The sequence below is a fragment of the Pseudochaenichthys georgianus genome, chromosome 11 (genome assembly GCF_902827115.2).
Source record: "Pseudochaenichthys georgianus chromosome 11, fPseGeo1.2, whole genome shotgun sequence".
Taxonomy (NCBI): domain Eukaryota; kingdom Metazoa; phylum Chordata; class Actinopteri; order Perciformes; family Channichthyidae; genus Pseudochaenichthys; species Pseudochaenichthys georgianus.
Window position 1 is genome coordinate 4605020 of NC_047513.1, and position 15295 is coordinate 4620314.

General features: G+C 40.7%; 1 protein-coding gene across 2 annotated transcripts in view; it reads left to right on the plus strand.

The window, feature by feature from the left end:
- LOC117455072 (zinc fingers and homeoboxes protein 2-like) overlaps positions 1–4086 on the plus strand; it is a 233266-nt gene extending 229180 nt beyond the window's left edge. For both annotated transcript variants that reach the window (XM_034094426.2, XM_034094427.2), the window contains one exon: positions 1969–4086. The gene's annotated coding sequence lies outside the window, so the exon portion shown is untranslated. The remainder of the gene's footprint in view (positions 1–1968) is intronic.
- The last annotated feature ends 11209 nt before the right edge of the window (positions 4087–15295 follow it).

The window sequence follows — 15295 nt, forward strand, 5'->3', positions numbered from 1 at the left end:
AAGAATTATAACCGATGAGACATCTTGAAAAATCTGTTGGTCTCTCGGGGACAGTCCTTGGATGGTCTCACTCTTACCTGTCTGAAATAAACCTTTGTGTAAGTTTGGGAGACCCTTGTGTCACCAACCTCTGATATTGAATATGGAGTTCCTCAAGGAAGCATTCTGGGCCCTATTCTCTTCTCATTATACATGCTCCCTCTGGGCAACATGACAAGCCATGATAATGTTGAATATCACTGTTACACCGATGATACACAATTGTAAATTTCCATTTCCCCTTAAAACCCCAGTTCTGCAAAAAACCTGTTTACCTGTCTGAATGACGTAAACAATTTAATGGATGACAACTTTTTTTAAAGAAATTAGCAAAAAACTGAAATTCTATCAATCGGTCCTAATCAGAATGACAGAGTAGAGTCTGTGTTTTCCAGCATGTCCAAATATATCAAAACACAGGTTACAAATCTAGGGGTAATTTTAGACTGTGATCTTAATGTTTTAAGCCATTTTAACAAGGTTGCAACATTTAGTTGTTCCACTTAAGGACCATTTTTAACTCCAAATGCTGCTGAAATGGTTTGACATGTTTGTATTACTAGTCGCTTGGACTACTACAATTCTTTTTACTGCTCTCCCTAAACATTTTAAATAAATTGCAATTAATTCAGCCAGGATTTGAACAAACACAATGATTTAAAAGTGCTTCAAATGATTGACAAGGCTTTACATTACCTGGCCCCTACATATCTGTGACTGCTTTTCATTTCATGACCCTCAGATTCTCCAATGTCTTTCTTTTAGAAGTACCTAGTATTTTACATGGGATCCGAATAGAAAACTCCATTGGAGTTTTTAAAAGTAAATTAAATACCTATCTTTTTTATTTGACTTTTAACTTGGGGTGTCACTATTTATGTTTTAATGTTTTAGTGTTCTGTATGGTTTGTTTAAAGCTCGTTTTTAATTATAATCCTCACTTTAATTATGTTACTCACACTTTGTTTTGTATCTTGTGTTTGTAAAGCACTTAGGGCTGCAACTTGCGTGAAAGGTACTATATAAATAAAGTGTATTATCATTTATATTATTATTGACAGCCAATCAAAATGCATCCCAAGTGTATATGTCGATAAATAGTAAAAGGCCATTTCCGATCAGCGATAAAGTGAAGCTTCAGAATCAGCAGCATCCCCTGGTGCTATGTTTAGTTTCTGGCTTACTTTCAAAAGTGTTCTACTTCCTATTATTCCTACCCTTACCATCATTTCTTCCTCTGCGCCGAGTTCAGAAGTAGCAGGTCATCAATCTCCATTTTGGAGCCCCGACACAGCTGGAGCGTGCTGCGTGTGCTCAGCCCTGAAGGTTTCTCTTCAGCTGCGTGTATGCTAACATCGTTATATTTATATTTATTGTTATAGTTATTGTTGTTGGTTTTGACGGCCCTTAAAGCGCCGAGGGGAGCAGCAGCCGTGCGGCGGTGAAACACCACGAACAAAGTGGCGATTAAAGACACGTTAAGTACCCAGTAGGTACCTGACTGTTAAAGAAGAATTGCAATTCAATTTAAATAGAAACACTTCAAAATATAATATACTGCTATTTGTGTATGTAGGGGAAATTAGGAACATGGTTTTCTCTTCAGTTGATGGAGCTAAGGCTCACTTTTTGAAATAACAAAAGGAATCCATCTGTGTGTGTGTTACCAGCCATTGTCCTGTGTCTGTGATCACAGTGACTGCCTCGTTTAATCACTCCCACACAAAACAACTTTCAAACACTTCCCCTCGTGCATGGATTAGAGCATCGATGATTATGTTATTTCACATCATGTCCCAGTTCCCAGCAGCACCAGGCCACCAGATCTCCGGCTCCTGGCACAAAAAATTGCTTTTTAATCCCCTCACTTTTGAGTTTTTATTAAACTGACATTTCCCCCTCCCTTCTGCCTTCTTGTGTCCACTTCAGGTGCGAGTAGGATTTGCCGCCATCGCCGCCGCCGCTGCTGCTGGAATCATAAGAAAACGAGCTGGACTGAAAATGAAGCAACGAATATAAGTTGTTTTTTAAAATCATAAGATATTTTCCTTTTTCTTTTTACAATGTGTATCTCTTGATTGTCGCATCTCAGATCACGCACAACATCCTCCTCAGAGTTACCCGGCCTTCACAGACCTGATGCTACAAAAGCGGGGGGCTTTGCTTTGGCACCTTTTACCTTAGCGAGGTGAACACATGCTCCCTAATTGAAATCATATGAGTGCAAGGAGACATTCCGGGTTACGATCTGTGAAGGGAATGAAACAGCCAACCTCTACTGCGAAATTCAAATTCCTTTCTATTCATTTCTCACAGGAGTGTTTCAGTAATATCACATATCAGTAATCTTCTTCCAGTGTATGCAGAAACAAGGTTCAACACTCCGCATCAGAAAGACCACTGACATGTGAATAACTGGTATCCAACAACAGGTGGGATTTTGGTTTTACAAACCCTAAACCCCTTTAAGATCGGGATTATCTGTGTCTTTACTAATCAATAAGACCTATTTGTACAAGTCCCACCAGCCAATCAGAGTAGCTGTATGAAGAAGGCTGCAAACCGAAGGTAAAATGAAACAAGTCAAATAGTTTGTACTGCCCCTTTAATTGTAATTGTCCCTTTGAGTTTATGATCTGAATATTTCCACTTCCAGTTTCATGACAACACTAGTACTAATGCTGACTCATCCTTACAATGAATTATCATTGCACTCATGACATAATCAGACGTGTTATGAAAAGTTAAGAAGATCCAAGTTACAACAGAATCAGAGATGTGGGTTGTTTTCTATTCCACCAAATGTTCATCCTTGTAAAACATGACAAAAGAAGACAATCAGGAAATGATGCCTGGTGATAGAAGTTTCCATTCACTTTCAAACAAAAACAACCCTTTGCAGAGCGCTCAGGACTATCACATGGTCCTCATCAGCACATTGCTCTTAAACAGTACAATTACAGCATTTCAAGAGGAACCTTTCATGTCTGAACACTTTGGGACAGGTTTAAAAAGAGAATGCAGTCTTTGCTGACCCGAGTGATGCTGGGGACCAGTTACCTTCTTAAACCTTCTCTTTAGAAAAAAAGCCTTCGTTCGAATAAAATGGAACACGTTCCCTTAAAAAGGAAGATTAGTTATTGATGAAGAAGATTGTCTGCTTAACATCCCATCCTTCCCTTTACAAATCCAACATTCCCTTTAAGTGTGGGGTTTAAATAACATTCAAAGACATGTATATTTTAAAAGTCTAGTTTGGCTTTATTAGCATCTCACTGATCGGAGTTTCTGAACATTCTGAACGTTGCCTTTAAGAGGAAACCGGTTTAATGATCAGCACTTTCATGTAAGTTCCTGAAAGAAACCCAGAACTTCTCCTTTAAGTCGCTCTGAGGGAGGAGTGGGGGGGGCATTAGCAGGTTGTAAACTCGTGGACTGGACAGATGTTTGGGCCGAGGTGATGTTGTATGTGACCTGTGTTGCCGTGGAGACGCGAGGAGGAGGGTGAACCGGAGCACTGAATGTGTGCCTGCAGCAGCCGTCTGTACACCGACCGGCAGACGGGGCGGGTTAAAAAAACAGACAAACGAAAACGCCGAGTGCCAAAGCTGGGATCTGCTGCATTCTCACTACACTTTTGAAAACAAGGGTTCTTCTTCTTGTATATAGGATATATATATATATGTTTGTTTGTTTCGTTTTTTTCCTGTATTGCTACAGATTTGTAAAGTTTTGCGGGAAGATTTTGCTACATTTTGTAAAATGGGAGCAAATGGTCCCCCCGAAACCCTCCTCTTTTTTGTTGCTTTTTTAAACCCCTCTCTCTCAGATTCTCTACTTTTATTTGTTGATGGAAAACACGGTGCCATTAGTGGTGTATGTGTGTGCAACGTTTTCTTTCTTTCTTTCTCCGTCTCTCTTTTTGTACTGAACCGCCGTGGAACCACTACAGAGGAAAAAAAGACCAGTTGGCAATACTTCAGTCACTTCTCCTTCATCTCACCGGCACTGGACTTCTGCCTGCCACTTCCCCGCTGAGAGGAGGAGGAGGAGGAGGAGGAGGAGGAGGAGGAGGAGGAGGAGGAGGAGGAGGAGGAGGAGGAGGAGGAGGAGGAGGAGGAGGAGGAGGAGGAGGAGGAGGAGGACTTCAAATCAGATTTATAAAACAAAACACACAAAAAAAGCACCTTTGGACCTTTTCTCTTCTTTTTTTTTTACTGTGCATAAGTGAAGTCAAGTGCTATTATTATATTATTATTATATTATTATTAGTATTGTAGCCACTCTGTCTGGAACCCTTTTTTGCTGAAAAAAAAGAAACTACACAAGAAAGGAAAAAAAAGAAACGTAAGCCGATCTGCACTTGTTGTTGCGACGGACATGCTCGTTTAACAAGTGACTGTCGGGTCTTTGTTTAAACCGATAAGGAACACAACAACATGAAAACAAACAAAAAAAAACTATCAAGAAACGTTCAAAATGGTGGCAAAGCGCAGAAGGATTCAACGGTAACGATCACGCAACACACAATCTAGACAGTGAAAAAACCACAATCCAGAATGATGCTGCCGGAATCATACTTTTATCTCTTTTCCTCCGTTTCTCCTTCACTCCGTCTTCGACCTGTCATTCTTTCTTTGTCTATCTCTTTCGTTTCCTTCATCGTTGATTGTTCTCAATGTCTCTCTCTCTGTCATCCTGCACACCATCGACACACCTGTAATAAACAAAGCAAAAAAAGAGAAATAGCCTTTTATTCAATACATGTTGGCTTGGTAGGCTTAGTTCAAACTAGTTCCATTCCGACAGAAAAGAATACTAGTAAAAACAAAATATGAGCTTCTTTATGTATTGCTTCTGCCGCTGTAGTGTCCTGGTCACATGTAAGATGATACGACTACATATATCTGAAATACTGTATTACAAATACAAACCAGGGCTGGCCTCAACAAAAGCTCAGTATAATAGGGGGGGGGGGGATCTCAACTCTGTCCACTTGGGGGGATTTATGTACTGCTGCTTTGAATTAAAATGCTTGTTTCTTCGCTTAAAGTCTTCATAGTTGTTTGAACTGTTAGCACTGAAGCGCTCAGCTGCACGTCCTTCTGTACGAACCCTAAGAAGAACGCGGCGCTGCAAAGAGAGGCTCTTGGTGGACGCACAGCATTAGAACAATTCCAAGAGACTTTTTTAAGTGTATAGTTTTAATGCATATGTTTCTGATGATTGATTGAATGTATTTGTTTTGAGGAGTTCACTAAACACTGTGGGTTTACTGTTTGAAAAGGAAAGAGCCGAGCACACTAGTAACTTATAGAAAACTGAAACTTTAATGACAGGACTCAAAAATGATTCAATGTTTGAACTAACTGTCCTTTTAGCAACCAAGCTAACTCTCTTTAGAAGTGTACATTATCCTGGTTAGCTAGCGTGTTACAACCAAGCTAACCCACTTGAACACTATGTACGTTCCTGTTAGCTTGCATGTTAGCAGCCAAGCTAACTCTTGAGAACTGTGTACATTCCTGGTTAGCTAGCATTTTAGCAACCAAGATAACTATGTTTGGCCGTTAGCGAAGCTCCATGCTACTGATGTTTTGTAGGATCTGGCAGACACACTTAAGCCTGTTTCCTGACGACGGCTTGAAGCATCAAATGTCTGGTCATCGTTCTGGATGAACTTTTTCAGGAATAAAATTCCCAGAATTATTCTGTTTTAACTCTCCTGGCTTAGGTGTTGCTGCTTTAAGTTCCATTTTGGAGACAAAACTGTCCGACTAGTGTGCTCTAATCCTTCTTCTTTTTATTTAAAAATTGCTCATGTTAAAGTTCATGTGTTTGATCCGCCTGGTTTCCGAAAAAAATACTTTAGAAACTGATATTTGTCCATAACTTGATAATAAAAGTGAGACCCAACCTTTTCGGTATAGCCTAAACCCTTATTTGATTTAATGTGGATTGGAACCTTTTTTTACATCCTAAAACTCCACTTTGGTTGATCTAAAGGCTTTCTTGTTGTTTATTCTCTTTTTAACTCAAAACATTTTATAGCTCAAATCAAGTTAATGAGGACTTCCGAAGATTTGAATTCCTGAACAACGTCCTTGAGTTTTTCTCAACTGTAACGTGTGGTAGCCCTGATCCATCCTTAATTGTCAAGTCAGGAAACTTAATCCGGCCTCGCTTTGTAGCTGTCAATTAAGAAGCCTGGAGATGTTTAGAGCTTGAGTTAATCAAACATTACTGGAACAAAATACTCTCAGTATTGTAGATAACTCTGTGATTTAACCAAAAAGTGTTTGGGCTAAAACCCAACGTTTTTGAAAATGCAAATCCACATGCTGGAGCAGTGTCAGTCATGGAAAGGCATTCTAAACAAAGTATTTTACTATCTTGGTGAGGATCATGAGGATAGTTTTGGATGTCTTTCTCTTTGGGAAACCAGCTGCACTAAATGTCTTTTTAAGGGGAGTTAAGGCCAGCCCTGCATCATAACTGACGTTCTGCTTCTTCTACTACCGCTACTATCAAACAACCAGCCTTGGGCACAAAAACAGACCTGAACATTGTTTCAAATCCTCCCTTCAGAACTCCAGGTGCATTTGATTTCTATCTTCATATACCAGCATTTTCAAAAGTCAGAACCTAAGGTAGAGCACCAGCTTGATTCATTTATGTCACAAAAAAACTTATGTAAATCAACTTGTGGCCCAAAATTGGACTTCTTTTCCTCAGTTTGGGCGACAAGTCTTGAGCTTCTTTGTTGTTCTGTAACTTGTAATAACAAAAATAGCCATCATTATTTCTTTTTATGTGAATTTGAAAAGTATTCAAGCTCTGTTTCTGTTGCCCAGGTCAACAAAACAACCTGTTGATGTCTGCTGTATTTCAATAAAACACCGCCTTTTTCAAAGGGTACACCTCTTTACCTTGTTCTTTCTGTATTTGTGTCTAACTTACCCATTACATTATTTGTGTATTACAATTTACCACAAATGTACCAGCATTAAACAAACATTACACCATTTAACTCCAATAATTGATATTGTTTTATGTTTTTTGACAAACTTCCTCGTATGATAACCTCAGACTGCATTAACACTAGAACACACTTCCTGTTACTTCCGATCTCTGATCAGATGAGTTTGAAGTCTGTCTTCATAGAATTTTCTCTCAGCGTTATTGGAACAAATGTTTGGAACTAACTCCTATCTAACTTTCCAAATGTAATTGCCACTTTATGCCTAACTGGTATCTGAGCCATTGCATCAACATATGAATATATCAACATCCAGTCAACATAATCAACCATTCTGACAATCAGAAAAGTGTTTCAATATCTCTGGTGGGCGCTGAGCAGCTGCAGCAGAGCAGGTGCATAACAAGACGTTTATTCATTTAGTAAAGTTAGATAAGGACTAAACCTAGCAGGAAAGCTAATGCTGTTTGCAGTCTGTGGCTGTTCCCGGAATGTTCCCTTGATTTGGTTTGTTTTTAAGGTATAACAAAACAAACAACTGATCAAAAACTTCACATACTGTAGGGATGAGGGTGAGATGGATGGGTCAAACATACAGGAGTTTAGACAGGAGAGTGTTTTGTGTTTCCTGTAACCAAGTCGTTGTGTTGTTAAAACAACAGAAGATTATCAGAAAGAAAACCAGTTCTCCTCTAAGTTGAATTGTGAATGCATAGTTGTATGAGCAAGCTCAGAGTATTGGATTACATGTAACGGGATTACGTCATCAGGACACAAAAACAGAAGCTCAGGGTTTCCCACACATAGACTATACTTGGGCGGGCCGCCCAGGTATATTAACGGCCGCCCAAGTATATTTCGCGACCCATTCAGGTTTTGTTTTTTTTATATAATTTGTTTTTTTATTTGTCCGTGACCACGACGCCATCTGCGATCGATTAACTTGTGGACAATGATCCCTCGCTCTCTTGCTCTGATCTCGCCTCCTTCTGGCCTGTTAAGTGGCCTGCCTCACACAGGGTGACTGGCTGTCCACATGATGTGGCCTGCCGACATGGCCACTGTCATACAGATCATAAATCAAAGCCCTTGATTGGTCTCTGTGTGTCATTCAAGCTCGGGATAACCTCAGCTCAGGTGAGGTAAAGGACTCTGAGTGTTTAGAAAGTTAACTTAGTCTAAGTTCTCAGTGGGTCTCAAACGGTGTGGTCACCATTTATGTAAACACATTTCCATTTGAGAGGGTAGTGATTGGTCTAAAGCAGTGGTTCCCAACCTGTAAGGCAATACATGTTTGTCACTAAAGCCTTGTCTCTACATTACAATAAAATATAAAAAATAATTGATTAATTAATTATAATTAATAAAAATTCAAGTTAGTATTAAAGGCATAAAAAGAAAGAAATGTATAATTTTCATTTGGGGGGGCTCTTGGGAAAAAAGGTTGGGAACCCCTGGTCTAATGGATAGTGAGGTGGGCTGAAGATCGGAAGGCTGTGAGTTCAAATCCCGCCAGGAACACCACCACTAGTGTGCCCTTGAGTAAGGCACTTAGCCCTTAGTTACTCCAGGGAGAATGTCCCTGTAATCAGTCATTATAAGTCGCTTTGGATAAAAGCGTCAGCTAAATAAATGATGTGATTAGTAAAATATGCATGAATAAATAAATAAAAGTTAACTAGGTGAAAAAAGGTAAGATACACTTTTAAAACTTGTTGAGAGAAAACTAGTCTTTGCTGCTGCCTCAAAGAGGAGCAGGGGGGAGAGGAGGGAGACAGGAGAGGCTTATTCAGGAGCACAGACACACACAACTATAAATGAACTAAAAATAAATTAATAAACAAGTGTTTTTTTCATATTGGAAAAGGTATGTTATTGGTTATGGCCATGATTTTATGATTATTGAAATGTATACAGTTCTGTTTAATATAGGTGTTTCATAGATCTAGTCTCTTTATTTTCCCCTCAAAATGCACCAGATTGATGAATTTAACTCCAAAATAAAAAATAAAATCTTACCGGGGGGGCATGCCCCTGGGCCCCCTAGAGGATTTGAGGTCGACCCCCACTAAAAATCACATGGATAGGTTCCTAAATACATTTATAAATACATTTATTTTTTTAAATAGTAACCCATTTCCATATGTTCATGTGTGGGTCGTAGATTTAAACTATAGGGCTATCATTATGGGCCCTGCCTGTACCTGTTCGCTCTGCCATCGCGTGAAGGGTCTGCTAACAAGTGACCAACAGAAAGGTTAATGTTAATGTTGTTGCACGTCACCTCAACCGCCCCCCCCCCCCCGCTACCACCACCCCCCCAAGTGTATTTCAGATCTGTGGGAAACACTGGCAGTTAATGGACCAGCACCAGAGGCGTTCCCATACACACAGGCGTTGGAGCTGTTCTTCATGAAATCCCAGAAGGATGAAGTGCTCTGACAAACAGTGCCATCTTTGCGCAAAATGGTTATACAGGAATGAAAAGTCAATAAATAAACATGTTGTTAAAACTTTTTTTTTTTTTTTTCTCCCCGCATGGGGGAAAGAGGAGTCCAAATGTGTATGAACCAATCACAGATTTAACTCGGGGCAACTTGTGTAAACCAAACCGAAAAGCAAACGGATTTGGGGATGTGAGATGAATGCTCCGACTTCAAAGATCTCTCCTGATAAACACCACTTCAGTCACAAAGACGTGAGGCCTTGAAACTGTTGACGCCTGATGCAACAGTGGAAGATGAGGGAGGCGTTTCCAGCCTGTTAAGCACTTCCCGCCCGCTCATTCCAGGCACGCCGTAATATCTGGTCGGTACTCTCAAAGGATATCACGGCGCTGGTGTTAATTTAAGATAAGCTCTGCCTTTGCAATCACAATGAGAATGAAGGGGGCTGTAAGATTTTTAATTTTATTTTTAAATGAATCAGAATAAAGGTGAGGAGTCACATTTCGGGCTGATAGCAGCGCAGGGTGGAGAGAAAGCTGTCGTTCCCTCAGAGCGCTCGGTGTGTGTGTGTGTGTGTGTGTGTGTGTGTGTGTGTGTGTGTGTGTGTGTGTGTGTGTGTGTGTGTGTGTGTGTGTGTGTGTGTGTGTGTGTGTGTGTGTGTGTGTGTGTGTGTGTGTGTGTGTGTGTGTGTTGTGTGTGTGTGTGTGTGTGTGTGTGTGTGTGTGGTCTAGCATTACTATACTTGTGGGGACCTAAATCTGTTTACATAGTCACGTGTGGGGACTGGCTTCCCTTATGGGGACAAATTGGAGGTCACCATGAGGGGAATCATTAATTTTAGGGTGAAGACTTGGTTAGGTTTAGGATTAGGGTTAGGGTTAGGCATGTGTTGGTTATGGTTAAGGTTAGGATAAGTCTCCAGGAAATGCATGTAAGTCAATGTAATGTCCCCTGAAGTGATGCATACATGGTATGTGTGTGTGTGTGTGTGTGTGTGTGTGTGTGTGTGTGTGTGTGTGTGTGTGTGTGTGTGTGTGTGTGTGTGTGTGTGTGTGTGTGTGTGTGTGTGTGTGTGTGTGTGTGTGTGTGTGTGTGTGTGTGTGTGTGTGTGTGTGTGTGTGTGTGTGTGTGTGTGTGTGTGTGTGTGTGTGTGTGGGTGCGTGCGTGTGTGGGTGCGTGTGGGTGTGTGTGGGTGTGTGTGTGTGTGTGTGTGTGTGTGTGTGTGTGTGTGTGTGTGTGTGTGTGTCTAAATATTCATGTTGAGAATTTGGGCTTTTCGCTCGTGTCTGTTTCGAATATGTGTGTGTGTATGTTTAAGCCCCGTGGGAAATCAGGTAAATACGGGTTCTCTACTTGAAACACAGATTCTTTCTGCTTCCCAGCGGTAAATACAGCTTGAAATTCAAGCCTTGATAAAATCTGTATTGCCTCATGTAAAGAGTTGTTCTTATTACATATCATATCTTTTATACATGAGAAAATAAGCTCTTTTTTTCTTTTGCACTCAGCTTAACAAGTATGCTTACTATTGTTTGTTTACATTTGCTTTTGACATATTGATGATGAAGGTCATTTAAAAGAGTAATTGAAAACGACACAAAATTATGTAGATATGTTCTATTTCGAGCACAGAAAAGTTTTGTTAAGTGTCGATCATTTCCAAATAATTTTCCCATATTTTACCAATACGTTTTCTGGAAATAACTTTGATATTTGGTGCTAATTAAAGACAGTGATCAATTCATACTCTCCAGCAAACCATGCAGGAGACATATCTACCGGTTAGCACGCATGTCATCAAATATGGAGAATACATTTTCCAATGTAGGTAATTCATCCAGAATCAGAATCAGAATACCTTTATTTGTCCCCATTTACATTGTTACAGCAAGTAAAGAATAAAAGATATCCTAATATTAATTAAACATGCATTCAAATATTAAAGATAAAAGTAAAAATGACACAATTTACAATTTACCAAATACACATCCAGTAGCAGTAACAGTGTTGAGATAGCAGCCAGGTGAAAGTAAAGATGGAAGTTTATATTGGGCAGGTATTTAAGGTATATTAACCACATCCTCCACAAAGGACTCCCCAGAGCTGGCCTCTATCTGTTCAGTCTCTTCCTGTCAGCAGCCGAGATGCTGCTGCCCCAGCAGGCCACACCATAGAAAATGGCTGATGCCACAATAGTCATAGAATGTCTGAAGAAGTGCCCCCTGCACCCCGAAAGACCTCAGTCTCCTCAGCAGAAAGAGTCTGCTCTGTCCCTTCTTGTACAGAGCAGCAGAATTATCAGTCCAGTCCAGTTTATTGTTCAGATGAACACCCAGGTATTTGTAGGATTTCACAATCTCAATGTCCGCTCCCTGAATGTTCAGTGGTGTCGGGCGGGCATGGATGTATAATAACAACTGGATACAGCGTGGGAGGCGGGGCCTCATTCATTCCTATGAGAGTTGCTCATTGGCGCATGATGAGAGCGAAACGTCACAAATTACCCGGCATGCCTGAGAAGTACCCGTATGTGCACTCATAGCGCATGCGCAACTTTAACCATGCCTGTTGTCACCATAGATATATATAAACACTAGATGACTCACCCGCGCTGCTGGCCAATGGAGACCGACGTTGCCACATGGCAGCCATCTTGCCACAGGCAGCTCGCTCATTCATAACATTATGGTGGACTATTGAAATAACCGTAGATTGCTCAATTTTCAAACGGTTTGGTTTGTTGTGAACATCAAATATGTAGTTATGATACTGGATACTTATAATAATAATCATTAACTTTTTTTTTTCAACATGTCTTGTCTCCTGTATCATAGCCATGCTAATAACGTATATAATAAACCAAATTCAGCGAGTTAAGAGTATTTTTGTGCAGATCACTCACTTTACAACAGCTGTAGCAGTAGTTGTTGACTGTGGTAAGATGGCCGCCGGTGAGCTACGCTGGTGACTCCTCCTTGAGCCATCTAGTGTTCTATGGTTGTCACTGTCACTGAGAAGGGTCCAGCTGTGGCCGCGGCCAGTGGAGGTTGAAACTGTAGGAAGTTGTAGGAAGTTGTACAGAGAACAGACAACAAACAATATGGCGCACCGAGTACAGGTAATTAACGTATAGAGTGGCGAAGTCACTCCCATCTACTTCCGGTCCATGGGACCTTATTTCGGAAAAATAATGTGTTGAAGTCAATGGAGAGAGAAAACTTATCTTTCGATCCCATTTGAATGGTGTCATGAATTACACATATGATGTTTGTCAATCTTAAAAAATCATTTCCATGTCAGAAAAGTCACAGTTTGTCGTAAAACTGTTGAAATATAAGACTATGACAAATACGCAACTAGAAAGACTATACAAATCCCAGAGTTGCGTAAGTGATGTCACAATTGTTTTCCTCCACTAAGAGATAGCTAAGATCAGCGCCATATAGATATAATATATCTATATGGCGCTGGTTAAGATAAGATAAGTTTACAAGATGCCTGTGTGCTTAGTACCAGGTTGTTATCATACCAGCAATGGGTCTTGCTCGTTCTTTCGCTTCCCGTCTGATGAAAGGACCAGGAGTGGCTGGATCAAGTTAGCTACCTAGCTAGTAGCTAGCACGTTAGTTAGCATTACAGCCTTGTCATTTGTATTAGCCTTAATATGAAGTAACATTAAGTAACCCAAAATGTTAAACAATAAGAGTAGTAGTTATATTTCGTGAACCCTTTGAAGAGTACTGTCACCGGTGTGATCATTCTATAATACACAATTTAAGCCCGGGGGAGAAATACCAACGCTAACGCTAGCATCGCCGATCTTTTGTACTTCATGCTATCTGCACAAATGGTTGACATTAAACATTAAAAAGACCAGGCAGTTCAAATAGAATCAAAGGAACACAGGCAGCTTTGCATGACATTCTTCTGGACGTGTTTCATTGGTGATAGTGAGGGTAGTCAATCGTTTTGTTGACAAGACAGTAGTGACGGCCATCTTGGTGACGTGTGTTGTTCTGCGCAACCCAGTCTCATGGCATTTCGTGTTCACCAACACGATTTTTAATCTATTGATTCGTGTTCACCAACACGATTTGCCCCTTTTTTTCGTGTTGCACAGCACGATTTTAAAAGCAATGTATTTCTACTGGTAATGTGTTTCGTGCCTGCAGGCTGCAGCACGTATTTTTCTCCGGTCGGGTCGTGGAAGAGCGGAAGCTGTGTGGTTCATAAAAACATGTTCTTACTCAATATCAAGCCACAATTATTGCTTTTATTTTAAATCGTATAATTTCGGACTTTTGTTGCCGTCTGTGAGCAAAATAAATGGGGCTCAGAGCCTCAGGATACTGAAATCTGTATTTTTTAATCTTTTTTTCCTTCTAATTTGTTATTCTTTTCAAAATAACACACTGTTATTTACTCACCAACAGGGGCGGATCTACGGGGGGGGCAAGGGGGGCAGCTGCCCCCCACTGTCGAGCCTTGTCCCCCCAGCTGCCCCCCTAATTTTTGTTTCCCTAAAACTGTACTAAAACAAACCTACACTATTTCCACAAGCTTCTCAAGCAACAAAACAAGCATTAGTTAAAAGTTTTAAATATCATTTTAGGCCCGTTAAAAACGCAGCTACGGCCCTGCATTAAACTGCGGAGCGGGGTTCACACAGACCGCGGCTTTCAGAGCTGCAGAGAGGGAGCGAGCTGTCCCAGCACCTATGGATCAGCTTCACCTGGGAGCATTTCCCCTTCCACTAGTTTTGTTTTTACTAAGGACGAGAGCTTGGAACTAAATATTAATAAAACGCTGCAGTTTGAATCGATACACGTAACGAATACGTTACAAAATACTACGCAGACAGCGTTAGCTGGGAGATCGATCACTTTGCTAAACTACGCGGTAGCCTACTATTAAATCCACTTAACCCTCTGGAGTCGATGGACGCGCCGGCGCGTCCAAGTGCGCATAATTTTACGTAATTAATCATATATTTTCGATTATAAGGAGTAGAAACATGATTCAGATATCCGCGGAATCGCCGGAAGGGTAGCTTTCCAGCAGTATCTCCTGTGAGACTGTAACCACAACACACTCTCACTCCCTAAGCGTCCAATAGCGACGTTTGGTCAGTGTCCGTGGCGTCCAATTGTGACGCTCCTAGGCTCCTTCAGCGTCATAAAGGGACGCAAATAGCTTTCAACTGATTGCAATGTATTCCCATCTGCGTCGGGATTTGACGCTCATGGAAGCACGGCATTCGTTTATGCCGGCTGCCCTTAAAGGCAATGTGAGCATCCATTCCCATTGGATAACGGAGAATTTTACACCCGGAAGTAAGTACTCCTCTTACTGTCGATTGATTTTACAGTGATATCTGCACTACTCATCGACTAAAAAACACCAGATTATCCTTGTTAATTACACAACATTGATTGGTTTAAATTGTGTACAATGCTTTTGTATTTTTCCCCTTCGATTCGGAGAAACAAATATGTTTTCTGAGTAAAGGATGGCAGAAGACACTACACTACCCAGAATCCCCAGCTATCGTTTGGCCTACACCATGTGCTCTGTTTGACAAACCCCGTTTTTTTCACCATTCATTCCGATGGCTGGCGTCTATGTCACGTGATCTTCAAATGTCTCCCTGCAGAAAAATAAAACATGGCCGAACTTCGTTTTATTTTAGGTGTAAAATGCCTATTTTAAAGTTAGTTTGGCCATTAAAATGCGTTTTGATGTAATTTGATGCGAGAAATATGAGTTGTTATTTCAGATTATGTGTGCAGTGGATGTACTTGATCTTTAGTTTGCTAGTTATTACGAAGAT